The 23,033-nt window shown below is 42.8% G+C and overlaps 1 protein-coding gene across 1 annotated transcript in view; it reads right to left on the reverse strand.

Annotated features, from left to right (window-relative positions):
• Positions 1–23,033, reverse strand: part of LOC124594270 — an 84,985-nt gene that overhangs the window by 13,216 nt on the left and 48,736 nt on the right.

The following is a 23,033-nucleotide window of genomic DNA, read 5'->3' on the forward strand; positions in this document are numbered from 1 at the left end:
GGGGAAGCGCGTCGCAGATTGCGCGGATTTTATTTCATTTTGCTTTCTTTTTTTCTTTTCTTTTTCTTTAACCAGAATTTATATTTCTTTTCTCTTTCGTCGATGTGTTTCACGTAATTTCATGATAAAAGTGAATATTACAAAAACACATGCAAATAAATAAATAACAACAACGCCTTCTACTACTGTTGATTCCTGTGTCTCCCTCTTCCCTAAGCACCACAGGCTCGATGGTGGTGAGGGGGACACTGTGGCCAGGCCTCGGGTTTCGACCCCTACCCACTTTGCCCCCCGAGCCCCCACCGGTCCGCTACCACCCCAAAATAAAAAAAGTAATAAATCCTAAAAAAAGAAAAATATATAAATAAAAAAAGGAAAAAAACAAAAAAAGAGTGGAAAAAAGGGATGTTAAAGCACTTGCCCGCGAAAGGCAAAGGTCCCGAGTTCGAGTCTCGGTCGGGCACACAGTTTTAATCTGCCAGGAAGTTTCATATCAGCACACACTCCACTGCAGAGTGAAAATCTCATTCTGGTTTTTACTTAATTACTCAAAAACTATAAGAGGTAGCTTAACGTGGTCTCTTAGTTATGATTTTTAGGGTGAACTGAAGCATAAAATAAATTTTTACGTTTCTAAGTCCAATATTTAACGCATTTCATTTTTCCTAAAAACGTGGATTCCGGTGGTATTTATCGCTCTTTAGCTTTGAAACTTGCACCACTTATTTATGAGCTCTACAGGCACGTGATAACCAAATTCTGGCGTTTATTATTTAGCGTCACTTATTATTTCCTTAAAACTGCATTTTTATGGGAACTATCACATCTAGGTGCATAAAGACTTGATATTTGAAACATTATTATACTAAACTATACTTTAACGAAGTTTTAAACTTAAATTTTGACTTTTAATTTTATACTGAATTGTGGTGCAACACTGGGCGCGCTTCGCGCAGACGCGTAAGGTGACTTGGCGCTACGAGCAGTGAATTGCGCGTAAGTCCCGGCACACTTGTTCGCCTCTGTGTTATCTCACACGCGATACAGCGCTTGCTTTGCTTCAGTAGGGTTCTGAGGCATCAAGGTATCACCAGGTTAGTAATGGAGGGCAGCTTGGAGGGTAAAAATCGTAGAGGGAGACTAAGAGATGGAAACACTAAGATCGTAGAGGGAGACTGAGAGATGGAAACACTAAGCGGATTCAGAAGGATGTAGTGTGCAGCAGTTACTTGGAAATGAAGAAGCTTGTACAGGGTAGAGTAGCATGGGGAGCTGCATCAAACCAGTCTCCGGACTGAAGGTAACAGCAACAACAACTACAACAACACTGCAAAGTGAGCGTGAAAATGCATCTGCTACAGTGTTCTGCGTTCCTGGGATGTGGTCAATCGTAAAATCAAATTCCTGCAAATGAAGTTTCCAACGACGAGGTCTGTCATGTGTGAAGTTAGTTGATAAAAGAAACTGAATAGCTTTGTGATCTGGGTGAACTGTTGTGTGTCTGCCATACAGAAAGTGACGAAACTTAGAGAAAGCCCAAATAACACACAATGTTTCGAGTTCGGTGATAGAATTATTTCTTTTAGCCGATGTGAGGATGTGACTAGCAAAGGCGATGTTTTTCTTAACAGTTCTACCAGTTTCCTCTATTTCTTAAAATACACGGCCACCATGAGCAGTCTTGGAGCTGCTTGTAGCATTCGAAAAATTCTTTGTCGGTGCAGGATGTGATAGAAGTGGAGCGTTAAGTAAAGCATTTTTTAGATTGAGAAACTCGGACTGTGCTAGGCCATCCTACGGTCAGATAGTATTTTTACCGGTGAGATGACATAATCTAGGGGTATCTAGTGCAGAGTGCTGTACGAAACAGCGAAAAACATTGATCAAACCGACGAAGCTGTTTTTCGGTAGATGGAATTGAAATTCCACGGATGGCTTGTAGTTTGTCGGGATCGGGCGTAACGTCGTGTGCCGAAATCACGTGACCTAGAAATTTAATGGAATCCTCGCCAGTCTGAGAATTACTGAGGTAAGAAAAGTTTGCAATAGCATGCGAAGAACAGAATTATGTTCCGGCCAAGAAGGTTCTGCAATTAGAATGTCGTCAATGTATGTGGTGATTGTCTTTTAATTCGTTTGGACGAGTAGTATTCATCTCACGGATGAATGCAGCGCAGCTAATTGTTAAACCATAAGGCAATTTACAAAATTGGTAGCAGTTACCGAAACATAGGAAAGCAGTGTATTTTCTGCAATTAGGATGCAGTTAAATTTGCCAGAATTCCTATTTTAGGTCCAAAGTGGAATAGATCAACGTTCCCTGAGCTCTTTCAAGAGCTCTTTCAGTGTTTGTGGGCGATCGGTTTCAGTAATGATGATTTAATTATCTGACGTGAATCCAACACAAGACGAAGTGATCCATCTTTTTTTGTTAACAATGTGAAGTGAGTTAATATATTGCCTAACGGCTGGTTCAGTGATACCTTGATGTAACATAACATGAAGTTCTTACCTGACTTGATCTCTGTAGGTGAAGGGAATGGAATAATGTTTTGCTTTAAATGTATCATGCGGTTTTACTTGGAATTAGTAAACAAAACTTGACATGGTTCCCGGTATATTGCTAAATACCGCAGAGTGCTGTAAGAGAATTTCTGCCAACCGTTGGCGCTCCAGTCGCTCAAAGCTTTACATTAATTAACTTCCTGTTGATCGTCTGCACAGTGCCACAGTCAAATTCATCAGAAATATCGTTACTATGGAAAGAAGTGTCTGTAAAAAATGTTGTATGCCGATTAGTATTCTTAGATGCTGAAATCACCTCTGCTCTGTTAATGTCTTGCTCCTCAGCTGACAAAGTATTCTGAAAAGTGACAGGTAGTTGTTGCATATCAGATTTCAATATAAGCAATGACTTCTTAAAGTTGATAGCAGCGTCGTGTTCGACAAGAAAATCCATGCCAAAGCTGACATCAGTCGTTACGAGATGAACGGTCCAGAAATTAGGGTGACATGTATGATCAGCAAGTATAAAAGATAGGTGGGTTTGCAGTTTCACATCTACTCACTTGTTGGAGACTGCGCCTCGAACTTTCGTTTTACCAAGTGGGAAAGTAGGACAGTTATTGTCGGCGTTACATTTTTGAAATGCTGTTTCATTTATCATTGTTACTGGTGAACCAGTGTCGATCACAGCAGATGATAAATACAAGCAAATTTTAATTTCAGCTATGGGATGTGAAGTATTCTTTTCAGTCTGGTGTCTCTCTTCTAATAGTGTGTCCCTAATGTCATCGAAAGTTATGACATTTTTCTGACCGGCATCGTGAGTAGCCATTGCAGTGTAACGACAAGCGCCGGCGCGACGATGAAGGACGGAACAGCAGAGAGGGCTGTGAGACGACGTCAGCCAGTAGTACTCTGAGTAGGACGACACCACGACTGGAGCGGCATCTATACGGAGAGAATATAAGCGCCGCGCAGCCTACCCGCGGCCGCAGTGGAATACGAGCCGTCATACGAACGCTGTAGCACTGACTTACGAACTGAACTGTTTTGCTTGCATTGACATTGTACGAGGGTGAGTCAAATGAAAACCTTAAATTGATAATAACAAATCGAAATTTCGCGCTGTTATCTTGTAAGTTGGTAAGTGTGCTACAAACAGCGTGCAGAATGCCCTGTAGATGGCAGCATAGTGCAGATGCACACATACCGTCGCAGTATCAGTATAAAGATGGCCGACCCACTTGCTACTTGCACCAGGGAAGAACAGCGTTCTGTTATTCGGTTTTTGCGTAGTGAGGGTGTGAAACCTATTGAAATTCATTGACGAACGAAGTTTCAGTACGGTGATGCATGTCTGTCACAGCATCAAGCCTACGAATGGAGTAGGAAGTTCGCAAATGGAGTGACTTCAGTGGAAGGTACTCCTCGTCTAGGTCAGGCACAACGAGTTGTGACTCCACAGAACATTGCAGCAGTTGAAGCCATAGTGAAGGAAAACCGCTGAGTGACACTGATTGACATTGCAGCATGTTTACAGATTAGTCATGGGTCAGCACAGCACATTGTGCACGATGTGCTCCAGTTGCACAAAGTGTCTGCAAAATGGGTGCCACGGCAGCTGACTCCTGAAATGAGAGAACGACGTGTTGATGCTTGCGAAGAACTTCTTCGGCGCTTTGAACGAGAAGATGATGGCTTCCTTGCAAGAATAGTTACTGGGGACGAAACCTGGGTTCACTTCCACCAACCGGAAACTAACAGAGCGAGCAAGGAATGGCGCCGTTCCTCATCACCAAAGCCAAAGAAGTTTCGAACAGAACCATCAGCAGGGAAGGTTATGCTGACTGTCTTTTGGGACGAAAAAGGCGTCTTTTTGGAGCATTACATGCCTAGAGGGACCACTGTCACCAGTGCATTATACACAGATCTCCTAAAAAATCATCTGCGGCCTGCAATCAAAGCAAAGCGACGTGGATTGCTGTCAGCAGGTGACAATGCAAGGTCCCTCACTGCCCGTACAACAGTTGCAACAATCACAGACCGGCATTTTGACTGTCTTTCTCATCCACCATACTCACCAGACCTTGCCCCAAGTGATTTCCGTATGTTTGGACCAATCAAAGACGCAATGGGAAGAAAGAAGTTCCGTTCTGATGAAGAGGTACGCCACGCGGTGCATGAGTGGTTGCGCGGACCACCAAAAGAACTTTTTTCTAAAGGAATTTATGCACTTTGTAAGCGCTGGAGGACTCGCATTGAGCGTGTGGGAGATTATGTTGAAAAGTGATACAACTTTGTACCACTTCTGCACAATAAATAATATTTAAAAAAAATTAAGGTTTCCATTTGACTCACCCTCGTATATACCGAAGGCTGAATTGTTTTGCTTGCATTGACATTGTATATATCGAAGGACATTGATTTATTGCATGTCGCCATTTGCTTGTGACACACTTAACACGGAAATTTAAGTATTGTCGATTTAACTTACTGTAATAAACTCGATTAATATGATTCGCTTGAATTGTTGTCTAGTAATCGGAGAAAGCAGTTTCCTGAGCACCCTGTATTAGACGAGTGGGCAGGATACTACAGTAGCAGAATGACACAGTGCGTTTTCCGATTGACCAGCGTCGGTAGTTTCTAGTTAGATGGCTGACTAGATTAGTAGGAGAAGATTGCTGTGGTAGTTCAATCATTTGTACCGTACGTTTGTTTTGGTCTGCAGGATGCTGCGATGGATGGAAATGAACATTAGGTTCATTAAGAACGAACTGACACTGCTGAGGCTGATTCTGACGAAAGTTGCTTTTGCCGAAATTACGCTTAAATTGTTGGTTATTCCTTTTATGTTTGTAGTTTTTGGCGAAAATTACTTTGCTGTTGATCTTTTCGATGTGACTGCGACCATTGGCTTTTGTGGAAGAAATTTTTTCCTTGCACTTGCGTAAAATTATTAGACTGGGCTGTACTGGCATAGCTGGGCGGTGTCACATTGACCTTCTTTGAGCTTGTAGACCGTATTGTCGTTGAATATTTCCGTCTGCTGCGGCTGCAGCAAGAATTGCGGTTGGAAACCGTGACTCTTGGCGTCGCAATTCTGATATTGTTCCTGCTGCTGAATACACTGTTATCAAAATGTTGTCTCTTATTAAAATGTCGACGAAAATCGTTATCGGAACCAAATCTTTTATTTCTCTTGTTATGAATGGGCGGAATTTATCTTTGTAACCGAATGAGTTGTTACCTAGATTGCTGTTATTAAGAGAGTAGCCCGATTACTGAATTTCTGCCGCGCGGGATTAGCCGAGCGGTCTTAGGCGCTGCAGTCATGGACTGTGCGGCTGGTCCCGGCGGAGGTTCGAGTCCTCCCTCAGGCATGGGTGTGTGTGTTTGTCCTTAGAATAATTTAGGTTAAGTAGTGTGTAAGCTTAGGGACTGATGACCTTAGCAGTTAAGTCCCTTAAGAGTTCACACACATTTGAACATTTGCACTGAATTTCTAATAATTACAATAAGTCCCCGAATGCTGAAATACTTTACTTTTTCTGTCCAGTAACAGGGGAAACTCGTAATGAGAGCGGAAGTTTTCAGATGCATAATTGTATGAGCGCAGATTGACTATACGGTTCAGTCAGGTACTGGTTTTGTTGGACCATACACTCAAAAAACTGGGTGATGGAAAACTGGAGTGCTCAAAATTGGGTGAATTGATTAGCTGGTCTTTAATGCCTCGCTGAGTTGTTTCCGACCAATACACAGATAGACATGCGTTTTGGAACTCTTTGACGGAGTGACATTAACTTGCTATGGGTCTCATACGCATCGAAGGTTCTCCCTCTAAAAAGCTACAGATAAATTCGAGCTTATGTGTCACTGGCCTATTTGGTGGCGCGAAAATGAAAATCGCTGCACCCAATCAAGGGGGTGCAGGTCTGTGCGGTTATTTCTAAGCACCTAGAATTTCTTAACAGATAGGAAATTTTTATGGTCGAATCCTTCGTGTTGTAGATTTTGAGAAGGTTCGGCGCCCTAAAAAGCTGACTGTGTGAGACTGGTTTGCTTCAATGTCACATGCACTTTGTAGTCTGCTCAAATTATTGTGAGGTTGAAAAGTAGCAGACTGTTGCTGTTCATGAGTTTGAACCTGATTACATGGAGAAAGATTTCTGATATTAGCTACTTCCTGATGTAAACCACTAGGTAACTTTCCTATGTAGCCAGCTGTTATGTGTACAAGCTGGTTTAATGTTCTCTGCATGGACTGATATTCCTGAGACTCAGTAAACGAAATAGGAGCTGTGTCGTCTGATTTATTTTCAGTTTGGTTTTCAAGCGTTTCTATTCTTGCTGTTAGCTCATCACATCTTTCCGTGAGCGTAAGAATGCGTGTGGAATTATTTGAATCTAAAGCGTCACTTGCTTCTGTAGTTTGCATGTAGCTTTGCTTATCTTTTTCAAATATGCTTTGATTGTGTCAGGGTCCTGCACCAGCTCTAATGGTTGAAGACGGGAGTTTAACGACTAAATGTCATCTGTGCACTTTTCTTCAGCTTTCTGGATTCGTGTGTCAACAGTGGTTTTGAAATCAATTACATCTGTCTGTATTTGGTTCTGTGACTGCTTTACCTTATTAATCTCGTCTGTAACGGAATTTGCCCTCAGCTGTGACCGAGCGGTTCAAGGCGCTTCAGACGGACCCAAGCTGCTGCTACGGTCGCAGGTTCGAATCCTGCCTCGGGCATGGATGTGTGTGATGTCCTTAGGTTAGTTATGTTCAAGTAGTTCTAAGTACCTCAGATGGGAAGTCCCATAGTGCTTAGAGCCCTTTGAATTTTGAAACGGAATTTATACTAGCGTCAACGTTGGTTGTAAGACTACTGAACAACTCCTGTTCTACTTCCTGTCTTTGTACTGCTAATGACTGTAAAAACTGATTGTTTTCCTCTTTGTGTTTACGGAGAAAGTCTTTTTATCGCTTTTCTGAGATCTCAGTGTGAACTTCAAGACGTGCATCTAACCGAGTGTCTTTTTGATCTAGCGTGTCATTAACTGACTGTATTTCATGTGTAAGCTTTTTATAGTTTTCGCTACACTGATGTCTTAAAGCATTAATGTCATCTCTTAAAGGTTCGGCACTGTCTGCGCATTGCCTGGCTATGGCTTCAAATTTGTCGGAAAGTCGCTTTTCACTGCCCTTCATATCTGTATCTACCTGTTCAAAACGCTCATCAGTCGTTTCTGTGTACAATTTAAGCTCGTCACGTATGCTGGAAAATGGTTTATCATTTTTGTTAAATCGTTCATTGAACTGAGTGGTGGAGTCATCTTTTTTTCTTATGCTGGAAAGTTGTTCATTGAACTGAGTAAACTGTTTATTGAACTAAGTAAACTGTTTATTGAACTGATCAGTTTTGTTTTTCTGTTTAACCATCATTTGCATGGGAATTTGAAGCATTGCCTCCGTATTCTTTCTAGTTGACGCGTCGAGTGTCACCTGTGTTGTGTTTTGTGATGTGGGTAAAGTTATACGGAAGTACAATGCTTGCACGAAACTCTTAAATAGATGCAACCCAACCCCAATGTGATGAAAATCGCATCTTATGGTGTAACGTTCTTAAAAAAAAGTCATTGAGGTACTTTGGATGAAGGTGAGTGCATGTAACAAATAAGTATGGAGTTATCATGTAAGCCGGCCGGAGTGGCCGAGCGGTTAAAGGCGCTACAGTCTGGAACCGCACGACCGCTACGGTCGCAGGTTCGAATCCTGCCTCGGGCATGGATGTGTGTGATGTCCTTAGGTTAGTTAGGTTTAAGTAGTTCTAAGTTCTAGGGGACTTATGACCACAACAGTTGAGTCCCATAGTGCTCAGAGCCATTTGAACCATTTTAGTTATCGTGTAATGAGTTTATCTGCAAGTGGTGTGCTTACTGTGTGTTATTGTTAGCAAAAACTTTATACGAACTGTTTGGGCAATGCAACTACCAATACCAATAAAGAAATACAGTCTCTGCAAAATACATTCAGCCCCTTAGGCACTGTATCCTTTGGCCTTGTTCAAAACTGATAACATTGATGCACATAATAAATAAATTAAATTGTCTTACCTCTAAAGCAGCCATGGTAGAACATGATATATTCTGGTCTCTCGTACAAAAATATAAATATGCTAGCTACGGGGTCAGCGGTGTGCAATGCTGACCGTAGTACTTTGGAATATACATAAAATTCTTTTGGCTGATAAATGAAAACATTTAAGAAAAATCCAACGTCCAACGTCTTTGAATTACTAACCCCGATCTTTTTAGTAAAATTATATTGCAAGTTAAGTTTGTCTTTTTAAAAACATCTGACAGTTGAAGTTACATTAGTCATAAAAAACCATCATACTTACTAACTGTTTACGAACAATGAGACTTATACAGCATGTATTATCTAATGTAACTAAACCAGCATAAATACAAATCATCAAATTACATATAGCTCCATTAACAAATCTTAGAAACATTACAAAAGTAAATATCTAACTAGCCTTTGTATAAAATCAGGTTTTGTACATTCTGAGGTTACTCAACAATTGACAAACTACCACCCAACTCATCTATACTAACCTCTTGTGGCCTGTATCGGGCGCGGAAGTCGCTTTCGACCGACGCTGTGATTTTAGTTGGCTGAATGCTGGGTACCAAGGTTTGCTGAGAGTGAACCCAGTGTCTCCGTTGATCGGCTCGTTAGCCACTCGTATTTCAGCAGCCTCCTTCAGAACACAGTCCCCAAACGATGAGGTCTGTCTTAGCACTTACGTTTCTTAATACTTCACCGAGTCCCCTGCAGCCATGCAGTGTTACGCCACCGCAGTTTTGGTTAGTCGCGTTAAGTTCGGTTTGTCTTATATGTTCCTTCCATCTTTCCTCGATTGTCCCTACAGTCTCTCTGATATATACTTAACACATTTACACGGAATATGGTAAATACCTGGTGTATGGAGCCTCAAGTCATTTTTCAACGTACCTAATAGGTCACGCGATTTCGGATGTGGACGGAAAAAGCACTTAACGTTACGTCGAGCCCGGATTCTGCCGATTTTGTTCGATACTTTGCCAGCATTATGCAGACCCGCCATTGTCATCTCCTCGTCGTTTTCTGTCTACTGGGATTGTACTTTTTGCCTGAAAGCACGTCGGATTTGTCTCTCGTCGTATACGTTCTTCTTGGAAACATGCTTCAGATGATTAAGTCCCCTTTTTTTAAATTTTTTTTTAAAAAATAGATGGAGCCCCTCCACACCCACACCGGCATGATGGCCAACTCAATAGGTCTACTGCCTTCTCTCTTCTCTGCATAAGGGTTAGTATTCACTGAAGTGAGGTGTCGCAGGATGTGAGTACTGTGATGTTTGCGTACGTCTGGTTAAGGTTAACCATTAATACGCGCTCATCTGTAGATAGATTGGGTCGAAGTCGAACGAAGGGTAACGGTTTGAAGGGCAGAAGAAAAAATGTGCCAAGGCAAGAGCCAAGGGAAAAAAACCTCTGCGATAGTTAGGTCGGGTGGTAAGAGCAGTAGCGGATGTCTTGCTGCCTGCGATAGGTCGTGCAAGGGTAGGCTTTGTTAGTAGTGGGTATCATGCATGTCGATACCTTTGACGTTGTGCTGTTGTGTTGCTGGGAGGCTGGCGCTGGGTGCCGGTGTAGCTCTCGTTCAGCGTCAGCAACCTGCAACAGTTAGGTTTATTATCGTTCTTGTGTCCGATAGGTCATATATCGAATGCACAGTGCAAGGTAATGTTGGCGGTTTGTTTGTGCGTCAGTGGGCGAGCTCGTCGGTGTCCCTGCTGTGGCCTGTTGGTCGGCTCTAATAGCATCTGGTAGTTACCAGTCAGTGTTGCTGATATGCAGGGGCTTGCCGACGTTTGTAGTTTGTTTGTGTATGTTAGTTTACCATAGGTGGCTATGCCCTAGCTAGTAGTGTCTTTGCCCGCTTGTGCTTCCACATATGGTTGTGATCGTAGTTTCCCAGAGTGAGGATGAAAAGATTGTACGAGTGTCTCGAGTTACTGTATAGTCGTGTGGCGTGTTTTTTGAATACTTCCTTGAGGGTATCAAGGCGCTATTCCTGGTGAAGATCCACGGTGCGTGTGTAGCGTTGCTAACGATTCGTAGCACTTTGTTCTGTATGATCTGCAGGCGGCGCAGTCGTGTAGGAGCTGCATATCTCCAGACGGGAGCTGCGTACGTTACCAGAGGTCTAATCAGTGTCATGTATATGGACCTCGACACCCTCCTATTCAGTGTGCTTTCCCTGTTGAGCATTGGGTGGAGCTGTTTGAGCCTCGTGTGCGCTCTGTTAGCAACGTACTCGATGTGGTCCCCCCATGTAAGTTTCCGGTCCAGCCAGACACCTAGGTATCTGAATTTCTCTCGGAAACGTATTGGTCGTGTATGTAGTGTTATCGGTCAACAGTGTTGATGTTTGCGCAGTAGTTTCCGTCTACGTGTGAACAGAACTGCTTCGCACTTGCCGACGTTTACTTTAATACGTCATCGTTCCGACCAAGGCTCAGCTGTTCTGAGTGCTGTCTGTATTCGTGAATTGATGTTCGACGGTTTCCAATCTTGCGCAAGGATGGCGGTGTCATCCGCGTAGATGGCTAAGGTCGTGTTTTATGTTTCTGGGAAGTCGTTAATGTACAGGTTAAACAAGATGGGCCCTAGGATGCTTCCTTGGGGTACTCCAGCTTGGATACCATGTTGTGTTGATTGTTTATCCTGCACGTTAGTGTTGAAACACCTGTTCGTGAGATATGAGTGTATGGGACGTACGAGTCCGTCCGGGAAACCAGCTTCGCTTAGTTTGCGTATGAGTCCGTTGTGCCAGAGACGGTCGAAAGCCTTTTCGATGTCCAGGAACACGGCCCCTGTGGCTTTGTTCATGTTGTAGCCGAGTGTTATATGTTAGACTACGTGGAGGAGTTGTTGTGTTGTCGAGTGGTGATTCCTGAAGCCGAATTGCTCCGGCCTTAGGATGTCATTGGCGATGCAATGCCTAGTGATACGTTTCAATATTACCTTCTCAACAATCTTGTGGGAGGGAGTGGTCTTTCCCTGGCTCCCTGAACATCAGGAACTTGGCCGCCTTCTAAAAGTCAGGGAAGTGTTGGTGTTTCAGGATGGCATTCGTTAAGTGTGTAAGGTATTCTACGGCTTTATCCGTAAGCTCCTGGAGGACACGGTTTTGAATGCCATCAGGCCCAGGGGCTTTCCTAGCGTTTGTGTGCTTGATAGCCCATGTGATTTCAATTTTTGCTATTGCGTCTAATTTCGTTCCGCGAGGGCTGGGCTACAAGTCGTGTAACCTCCTGGTCCGTTTCAAGTGTGAATACTGCGTCTGAGGGAACCAGATTCGGCATGAAAGACGCTGCAAGTGTTGTAGCCATAAGCTCTGCCTTCTCCGTCGCGGAGTAGGCTGGGCCGTCTGGTCCTTGTAACGTGGGAATGTAATGTTTCTCCCTGGTGAAGTGTCTGGCTAGCTGCCACACGCCAGGACGTGTGGTATCTAGCCCAGCGAGTTTCTGTCCCCATTGTTCGTTTTTGAATGTTTGTATTTTATCCCGTATTATACCCTGGAGTCTGTTGACGTGCAGTTTATAGAACGGGCGCCTGGTACGCTGCCAGTATCTCCTGAGGCGGTTCCTCATTGAGATAAGGCCCAGGGTCTCCTGAGTCAGGGCCGAGGAGTGTTGTCTTGGTGTTGTATATGGAATGGCGTCAATCATTGCGTCCACGACGGCAGTTGTGAGAGCCTACACAGCCTCATCGATTTGCTGCGTGTTGTCAATTTCGTGCGTGTCAGGAATACGACTATCAAGCGTTTCCTTGAGCAGTGTCCAATTCGCGCGCTTGTAGTTAAGCATCCTGCGTGGTTCGATGTCCTACAGTGTTTCTTCCGTGTGCAGTATTACAGGCATGTGGTCTGAGTCCAGATCGTTTTCAATCGTAAGGTTGAGTGTGCATGTGATGCCCTTTATGAGAGCTATGTCTAACACGTCTGGCCTCTGTCGGGGCTGTGTAGGCACGAACGTGGGAACGTCCGGCCAAAGTATAATGTAGTTTCGGCCTAGTGTGTGTTCGTATAGTTTCTTGCCGTTGGAGGTTCGTATTCGTGAGTTCCAGTCGGGGTGTTTTGCATTAAGGTCTCCAGCGGCGATTGACCGCGGTGCTGAGTACTGTGCTTATATCGCGTGTTACTATGTTTTTAGGAGGATTGTACATCGATACCAGTGCGGTGTTGGCTCCGTTGAACTCGACCATGACGGCCGTGGCCTCTAGTCTTTCAAGCGCAGGGAGCTCGATGTTCGTGTGTTCTATGTCTCTGTGTATGATGATTGCCGTGCCGCCTCCCCTCCTGCCATCCGCTAGGTCGTTACGATAGACGCAATACCCTGGGATGTTCAGTTGTTTGCGAGGCGTAAGCAGTGTTTCGTTCACAAGAGCGATTCGGATACCCTTTCGCTCCATGAACGCGGCCATTTCGGCTTTTTTGTTTGCGATCCCGTTGGCATTCCAAAACTTCTGTGAGTTTGTGTTAGCGTCTGCGTTTCGCGGCTGATGTGGCGTATTATTCATGTAGTAGTGTAAAAAGTGGTGTGACAGTGGCTTGGAAGCTAGTTCAGTTGAACGTGCTCGACATGAACTGCATGAAGAGTTGTGAAACACATCTTCGCGACTATTTCGGTGGTCGTGAGTCCGGGGAATAATGTTTCCATTATTATCCGGAATGTTGACGTAATGTTGGGCGTGTCGGCCTGTGTGTTGTTGGTCGTATTAGCGGCCGCTTGTTCCTGTGTTGGCGTCTGGTGAGGGCTGGCTTGTGTGTCAGCTCTTCGTGTGACGGTTTTGGGCGCCTGTGTATTCACTGTGGTGAGTGGGTGTGTTGTGTGGGTTGTAGAGTTGGTGTCAGGATTGTGTTCGTGAGTATTGGTGTCCTGTTGCCTGTGTACTTAGGCTTTTTTCGTGCTATGTGGCGTGGGCCCTGTGTACCAGCGAACGTATCACAGCCTCACGCTGGGAAGGATGATGGCAAATGGCAGCGTGGAAATACAAATCAGTGCGGCTGGCTTTCCATACACACTGTGTCCTATAATGCTGTCCGTTCTACGGTTTGCTAAGACATCCAAAAAGGATAGTACGCCATTCTCTCCGACCTCCACGCTGAATTTGGTACTAGGATGCAAGTGCTTCAGATGTTGGAGGAGCTCCTGAGGACTTTAATTCCTATGTGGCCACACCAAAAACGTGTCGTTAACATATGTTCATCGGAGTGCCGCTTGCTGATTCCTAAATCGTCTATGACTCTCTCTTTTTCTTCTTTTATGAAAGGTGTAGGTTTGTCACGGTTGGATTATTGGATGAAGATATTTATAAGTCCTGACGTCGCGTATATTTCGCACACTCTTAATAGCGGTTAAAACATACGCTAACAATCATCTGTGTTGCTAAATAGGCAATAATTCGGAGTAAGGATACTAGGTTGGGTAGCCGAAAAATACTCGTGGTTTGTATAAAACTGTAGTAATTAATATCCGATAAATAAATATTTTGGTAGAGAGAGAGAGAGAGAGAGAGAGAGAGAGACAGACACGATATAATCACATACATAGCTGCACTATTATTCTCAATGTTACGTAAGTTCTTTGTTAAACGCTGACTTTCAATACTGTTAATTATGATTTGAATAATACGACAGTGAAAACGAGATTTTTGCGTCAGCGATTTACTCCTAAGCAAACCTGAGCCCCATGTTACTATCAATTATCTTTGCGTTCGTCGTGTATATTTAATGAAACCTTTTCTGCAAAAATATTTCCTTTTCCTGATAACAAAATATTTAAAGTATTTTTTCTTGTTATCCTATGAGTGAAGCCCGAAAATCAAGTGATTAATTATATTTCACGTAATGACTGCCAATGCGCCATTACGACTAAAGAGTGGCGAATGGCCAAGATAAAACTTGAATGGTTCAAATGGCTCTGAGCACTATGGGACTTAACATCTATGGTCATCAGTCCCCTAGAACTTAGAACTACTTAAACCTAACTAACCTAATGACAGCACACAACACCCAGTCATCACGAGGCAGAGAAAATCCCTGACCCCGCCGGGAGTCGAACCCGGGAACCCGAGCACGGGAAGCGAGAACGCTACCGCACGACCACGAGCTGCGGACTAAAACTTGAATTCTAGCGATAATTAATTATTTCTACTTAATTATATTCACATGGAGGGAGAGGTATAAAATGAGATTAAAAGTACAAATATTTTTCATGCATATGTTGCGAAAAAACTTACGTACAGTTAACAAAATCGTGCTTCCAGAAGCAATCTCGTATAAAAGCGTGTAGTAGGTTCGGGAGCTGACACTAGAGTAATAATTTTTATTCATCCAAATCTTTATACCCCAGTCATATAGAAATTCCAAGACATGATATATTCATAGTCTTTGCTATTCATAGTATTTGTTACTAAAAATATAATTATAATTAAAATTTTTATATTCAAAACACGTAAATGTGGAGAGTTTTCTCGTTCCAAAATAATATATCATCATTGACAGCATATTTACATACATAAACACTCATAGTTTTATTCGTTATTGACACAGTTCACTTGCGGTTATCGTGACATTTTACTACAGTTTTTAGAAGTCTTTCCAGGAGACGGTACATTCCCTCAAGTTGATCAGGGAGAAATTCAACCCGACAATGACTAATCTCTTCGAATTAGTTCTCAAATCAGCATTCGACAATTGGTCTGCGAATTTAGTTCCACATACAACTTGGAACGCCATTTCTACGTGCGGTAATCGCTTCTGGATATCTGATGATGGGTAAGTTTCGAAACACGTCGTATGAGCAATGAAGTCATTCTTTGCCTGATGTTTGACTTTTACCATTGCTACCCAATCAGCCCGAATGTAGAACTGCTGATTTTTATAATAATGGTAACCTGCCTCTTGCTTGACTTTATGTCACATTTATGTTATTGAAATTAAATCTTTCTCGAAAATCTTGGGATTCCTGGGACTGATATATTGCCAATATCAGTTTCAATAATAGGCAAAAATGGTCGAGATTATCGATTCTCAGAATGGAAGAACTGTCTATATACATAATGGAGTCTGTACGGAACCCTTAGAGCGCGAGTCCTATTCGCACCAGGATTTTTTTTTTAAATTTTTATTCCTAGCCGAGACGAAATGTCAATTTTCATAGATGTAGCTTTATAAAAGCTTTAGTAGGTCTTTAGTAACGATTTCTTTAAAAAAAACTTTCATCCACTATTTTACCCCCTTAGCGGCTGAACTTCCAAAAATGATGAACACATATTTTTTATTTCTGACTGAGAAACCAATCTTCTAGCTCCTAAATTTCCTTAATAGCGACTTATTTTCAAAAAGCCTTTCATCCCATACTTCACCTATCTTATGGGTGGAATTTCCAAAAATCCCTTATTATACGACGCTTACGGTATATGATCCACACACTCTCAAAATTTCAAGTTCTTTCCTTAGCAGTTCGGGCTGGACGATAATGAGTCAGTGGATTAATCAGACCCTATTACACATCCTTAGTGGCGGAATTTCCTAAAACACTAAAACACGTTTTTCTTTATTTCTCACAGAGAAGCCAAATCTAAACTGTCATAGATTTAGTTTCAAAAATGCCTTCATAATGAAATATGTATTGCGAATACATAGAAAGAAGGATCCTTTATTGTATGATTATATGATAGCGGAACAAACACTGGTAGCAGTTACTTCTGTAAAATATCTGGGAGTATGCGTGCGGAACGATTTTAAGTGGAATGATCATATAAAATTTATTGTTGGTAAGGCGGGCAACAGGTTGAGATTCATTGGGAGAGTCCTTAGAAAATGTAGTCCATCAACAAAGGAGGTTGCTTACAAAACACTCGTTCGACCTATACTTGAGTATTGCTCATCAGTGTGGGATCCGCACCAGGTTGGGTTGACGGAGGAGATAGAGAAGATCCGAAGAAGAGCGGCGCGTTTCGTCACAGGGTTATTTGGTAAGCGTGATAGCGTTACGGAGATGTTTAGCAAACTCAAGTGGCGGACTCTGCAAGAGAGGCGCTCTGCATCGTGGTGTAGCTTGCTGTCCAGGTTTCGAGAGGGTGCGTTTCTCGATGAGGTATCGAATATATTGCTTCCCCATACTTATACCTCCCGAGGAGATCACGAATGTATAATTAGAGAGATTAGAGCGCGCACGGAGGCTTCCCGGCAGTCGTTCTTCCCACGAACCATACGCGACTGGAACAGGAAAGGGAGTTAATGACAGCGGCACGTAAAGTGCCCTCCGCCACACACCGTTGGGTGGCTTGCGGAGTATAAATGTAGTTGTAGATGTAGATGGATTTTCATAAAGCCTTTCATTCTCTATTTCGCCCTATTAGAGGTTGAATTTCCAAAAACACTGAATCATGTATTTTTCTATTTCCAAACGAAAAGTCAATTTCTTAGATGTAGCTTTAAAAATGCTCTAGTAGTTCTTTAATAATGATTTATTTTAAAAACAAACTTTTACCCATTATTTCACCACATTGCAGTTAAATAAAAAAAATGCTGAAAAACGTACCGTATATCTTCATTTCTGACCGAGAAACCAAATACCAACTTTTGTAGTTATAGCTTCAAAATTGTCTTAATAGCGACATATTTTCAAGAAAACCTTTTAAACACAATTTCATTCTCTTAGGGACGAAATGTCGAGAAATGCGTTCTTAGACGATGCTTGCAGTATATGATGAACACCCTCTCCAATTTTTTTTGGAAATTTTTGGAAATTTGTGGTAAGGTCTTACGCGACCAAACTGCTGAGGTCATCGGTCCCTAAGCCTACAGACAAACATATGGCTCTGAAGAGGGGCAGCAGCCTTTTAAGTAGTTGCAGGGATAATAGTCTGAATGACTGACTGATTTGGCCTTGTAACATAAGCTAACATAGCCTTGCTGTGCCGGTACTGCGAACGGCTAAAAGCAAGTGGAAACTACAGCCGTATTTTTTTCCGTAATTTTTCCCAGGACCTGCCGCTCTACTCTGTGATACTGCGAGAAGAATTTTACAGAACACACAAAGACCGAAGTCGAAGTAAGGCCTTTGGAGTATAACGCATTCCTTCAGAACAACTGATGTCCTTCTGGGAGATAGCCATGACAAAACTATTCCACTTGGCTTGCAAGATGTATGAGACAGGCGAAATACTGATAGACTTGAAGAAGACCCTAATAACACTAATTTCAAAGAAAGTGGTTGCTACCATGTGTGCATACTACCGAACTATCTGTTTAATAAGTCATGCTTATAGAACACTAAGACAAATTCTTTACGGAAGAATGGAAAAACTGGTACAAGTCGACCTCGGGGAAAATCAGTTTGGATTCCGGAGAAATGCAGGAAGACGCGAGGCAGTACTGACCCTACAACTTATCTGAAAAGATAGGCGAAGGAAAGGCAATTCTACGTCTATAGCATTTGTAGACTTAAGAGAAACCGTTTGATGATGTTGACTGGAACACTCTGTTTGAAATTCTAAAGATAGCAGGGGTAAAATACAGGGAGCGGAAGGCTATTTAAAACTTTTACAGAAACCAGACGGTAGTTATGAGTCGAGGGGCACGAAAGGGAAGCAGTAGTTGACAAGGGAGTGAGACAGGGATGCAGCCTATCGCAAATGTTACTCAATTTGTACACTCAGCAAGAAAAAAATTGGAGAAGTTCAGGGAGAAGAAATAAAAACTTCGAGGTTTGCTGATGACTTTGTAATTCCATCAGAGGCAGCAAACGACTTGGAAGAACAGTTGAATGGAATGAATAGTGCTTGAAAGAAGGATGTAAGACAAACAACATAAAAAACGAGGCTATTGGAATGTAGTCGAGTTAAATCAGACGATGCTGAGTGGATTAGACTGGGAAAACAGGAATTACAAGTAGTAGGCGGATTTAGCTGTTTGAGCAGTAAAATAACGGATGATGGCCGAAGTAGAGACGATATAAAATGTAGACCGCCAATGGAAAAGAAAAACTTTTCTGAAGAAGAGAAATTTGTTAACATCGAATGTAGATTTAAGTGTTAGGAAGTCTTTTCTGAAGATATTTGTTTGAAGTGTAGCCTTGTATGGAAGTGAAACGTGAATGGTAAACAGTTCAGACAACGAGATAATAGAAGCTCCTGAAATGTGGTAGTACAGAAGAATGTTGAAGATAGATGAGTAGATCACATAACTGATGAGGAGGTACTGAAAAGAACTGGAAAGAAAAGAAATTGGTGGACTAGAACAAAGGATGGGACACATTCTGAGACATTAAGGGACCACCAGTTTAGTGTTGTAGGGAAGTGTTGGAGGAGGACGGGAGGGGATTGTAGAGGGAGACCAAGAGATGGATACCGTAAGCGGGTCCAAAGGGATGTAGGTTGCAGTAGTTATTCGGAGATAAAGAGGCTTGCACAGGGTGGAATAGCATGCGGGGCTATATCAAATCATTCTTCTGACCGAAGGCCACAACAACAACAAAAAACTTGGATAAAAGTCCCCATGTTCTCACAGTTATTGTATAACGTGACAGCCCAAGAACAGAACCCGATTATGACCAGGCAGTCACCTTTGCGTGCACGAGGATGACGCACTCTGTAGGAGGGATGTTTGAAGTTTTATTTAGAAGTGCTAAACGTTTTCAAGAGGCAAACTATTTTGCATCAGTGTACATAGAGGTCATTTAACATCTCTGTCTGCCATCACAAGCTAAAAACGTTTTACTCTTTCTCAATAACCGCGTGAAGTTGAAAGTTATCTGGAAAGTGGGGGTATCATTGGAAATAGCCTCATTCTCAGGCAGCAGTTTAATGGAATCTGAACGAAGCCAACCACCTAATTTATTGAACTCACAAAAATAATTTCATTTCTCCAGGTACAGAAGTGGCGCGTTTTCTATCCTTTATGAGTCGATGCTGGAATACAGTCGTCAGAGCAGGTTTGTTAATATTACAGTTACCAGAGAGTCAGACCACTGTCGAAAGCTGTCCAAAATTTCAAAAATAGATTGGAAAAAAATTTACGGCTATCGCCTTGTTGCTGGAACCAACTCTTTCCCTCCTCCCCCTCCCCGCCCCGCCTTGCATCCCCTTTCCGTTCAGGAAAAAAAAAAAAAAAAACAGGAACTTCTTACCCCAGTTCACTGTGACGCTGATATACAAGCCGCCGACTAGGAGCCAAATGGGTCCGGTGGCAGGCATTTTGTCGCATGACGTTGTAGCTGTCCTCTATAATGATTTAATTACTTCAACATTATGTTCTCGTCCCTTACAGCCACGTTATTTAATTAAAATATTATGTTACACTCTCATGCCGACTTTTTCAGTGTGTTCCTTATACAGAAGAAGAAAATATGTGCATCCAGTGAAAATACGCTGTAAACAAATGAGAGACCATTTGATTGTTAGGCCTGCGCCCGTTATGCTTCAAAAGGTTCGCAGATTGCTGCCCTCTTTCCGTAACGACACCCTTACCTTGCAGATCGTCAGAAATAACCGTTATTGAACATTTTGCTTGTTTCTTTGGCGTCTCACAGCACTTCAGAATATTGTGTTGTCTACGATTTAGGGACAAATAAGCGAGAAGTCCAGTGCATAAGCAATGTCCCAGGAACAGTTACAGCCATATTTGAAAGCATACCTGAATGTAAGCTAGGACACGCTGAAGTGTGTCTAGTAATGTTTGACCTATGCCAAAAATCCATCATGTTTTAGTAATAATGTTGGTTAATTTTTAAGAAAACAGAGACAGGTGACAGACCTTGAGCGAAACAAAATGACAACGCCAAAAAATGCAAGAAGATTCCATGATGCAGAAGTTTATCGATAGTAATTAATGTATTAATAAAAAAAAAGTTGGCTGAAATTCTAGATCCCTGGGTGTGCTCCGACGTTGTTTGTCGTAAAATTTCATGTCACAGCCCTTATTTTATGTCTCCACAAGGACACTGAAACGGAAGCTAAACAGTAGATCTATAAGGTGCAGTCAAATGAAAAGGAGACAGATGGAAAAAAGTAAGTACACTGTTTATTATTTCAAAAGTGATTGCCATAAATGTTAATACATTTGTTCCACTGTGAAACAAGACGGTTAATGCTTTCATGGAAAGATCTTTGCTGTTGCCTACGGAAACATGATTGTACTCGGGCGTGCACTTCTTCGCCCGAAGCAAATCGACGGCCACGAAGTCTTTCTTCAGAGCACCAAAAATACAAAAATCGCACGGGGAGAGATCGAGACCGTGTGGAGGATGTGTAAGGCCTTCCCATCGAAACTTCTGTAGCGTAGTTGAAACAACCTTGACAGCCAGTGGGCGTGCATTATCCTGCAACAGAAGGATTCCGTCTGTCAACATTCCCGGCCCTTTGGACTTGATTACAAAGTGCCCACGTACCTCAGTGCGTTGATTGTGGCTCCATGTTCTAGAAAGTCAATGAGCAGCGGGTCCTTACAGTCAAAGAGAAAGGTCATCTTGACATCCCGGAGATGGCGTTCCTACTGTTTCGACTAAGGTGCAGAAGGTTCGCTGGCAAGCCCTTACACATCCTAGCTACATTTCCAGTATCTTGCCATGCGATTTCCATATTTTTGGACCTCTGGAGGAAGACATTCGTGGCCATTGATTTGCTTCGGACGTAGAGGTGCACACATGGGTACAATAATGGTTCTGTGGGCCATCGCAAACATTTTTCCGCGAAGACATTGATCGTCTTGTCCCATAGTGGAATGAATGTATTAACAGTTACTGCAATAGCTTTTGAAATTATAAACATTTTACTTACTTTTTTCTATCTGTCTCGTCTGCATTGGACTGCCCCTTATGAAACGCAGCAAAACCCATAGATCCGTGGTAGTTGCTTGAGAAAAAGTGTATCGGAGCATCTATAGAGGTCTTTATCAGTTAATTATATATGAACACTTAGCGAAATGATTCGCTCTTCTAGCAGCTGTGTATCTGAAACCGTTGGAAAAACGATAAAAACAGCTGGTGTGTGTGAAGAAGAGGACGGTCGTTCTAGAACTTCCTGCAAGACAGATACGGAGCCGGCCGGTATGGCCGAGCGGTTCTACTCGCTTCAGTCTGGAACTGCGCGACCGCTACGGTCGCAGGTTCGAATATTGCCTCGGGTATGGACGTGTGTGATGTCCTTAGGGTAGTTAGGTTTCAGTAGTTCTAAGTTCTAGGGGACTGATGACCTCAGATGTTAAGTCCCATAGTGCTCAGAGCCATTTGAACCATTTGAACATATACGCGAAACAGAAGATTTATGGTTCTCTCGTCTTTTTGCTGTAGAATTATGAAACATGTTTTTATTGTTTATTCGTTATTAGTATTCTTCTTGATAGGAAACTAACTGAAAAAATTGGGGAGGATTAATGGTGCAAGTACTTCCTCTTCTTTGTAAACGAAGACGGAGTTGGGGAGATAGGGTTCTTGAGAATATTACTTGGGTACATATCATACCAACATTATAACAGTGTAATACAAATGTATGTATGTACTCGGTCAACAATTTTGGTATCCCGTATAGACTTCTTCAGCTACAGTGTAGTGCAGTAATCATGGATCTGGATGAGAAGTGCTGTAGCAGATGGCCAAGCTATGTTGCCTGTAATGCAGATTGGACAGGTCATGTCCTATTGTCTTCCTCACATGCTAGGTAGAAGACATACCAATGGAGTATCGTAGTTGGTTGATCGTGAGAAAATGCAGTGTAGTGTTTTAGCAAAATTAGAAAGTAGTAGTGAAAAAGCCGCCATGAAGTATAATATCAGCAGCAATAGGCTAGTGGCCACAGTGTGGTGATATCTGGGCTAGAATAGCATACACGTAAGATGATTGGGGCCGGCCGCTGTGGCCGAGTGGTTCTAGGTGCTTCAGTCCGGAAGCGCGCTGCTGCTACGGTCGCAGGTTCGAATCCTGCCTCGGGCATGGATGTGTGTGATGTCCTTAGGTTAGTTAGGTTTAAGTAGTTCTAAGTCTAGGGGTTGATGACCTCAGATGTTAAGTCCTATAGCGCTCAGAGCCATTTTCGATGATGAGGCTACCCGCAATCAGTGGATAACTGCACCACACAGTGGTAATGACCATAGGCGGTGGGTCAATGTCACCACACCAGGGCAAGTCTCGTGTTATGGGCGACTTGACTAGGTACCAGGTTTAGGTGAAACAAATGTACCTCAGAGTTATATAAATTTGTCTGAGTTTTGAGGCAGAGGCATTTCCTTCCGCCAGAGTCCAGCAGCACCACCAAGGCGCCAGGCCCACGCCGGACAGCGAGATAACTGGGCATCGCCAGCAGCAGCCATGGGTTTGAGGCTGGGATGCTCCTGTTGCCACCAGCACTGAGTTCCTTACGGGACTTTGTGCCACAGCACCACCAACCTACTGTCCACACGAGCTGCCTCCAGC

This window comes from Schistocerca americana, chromosome 2 (assembly GCF_021461395.2).
Source record: "Schistocerca americana isolate TAMUIC-IGC-003095 chromosome 2, iqSchAmer2.1, whole genome shotgun sequence".
In the NCBI taxonomy this organism is placed as follows: Eukaryota; Metazoa; Arthropoda; class Insecta; order Orthoptera; family Acrididae; genus Schistocerca; species Schistocerca americana.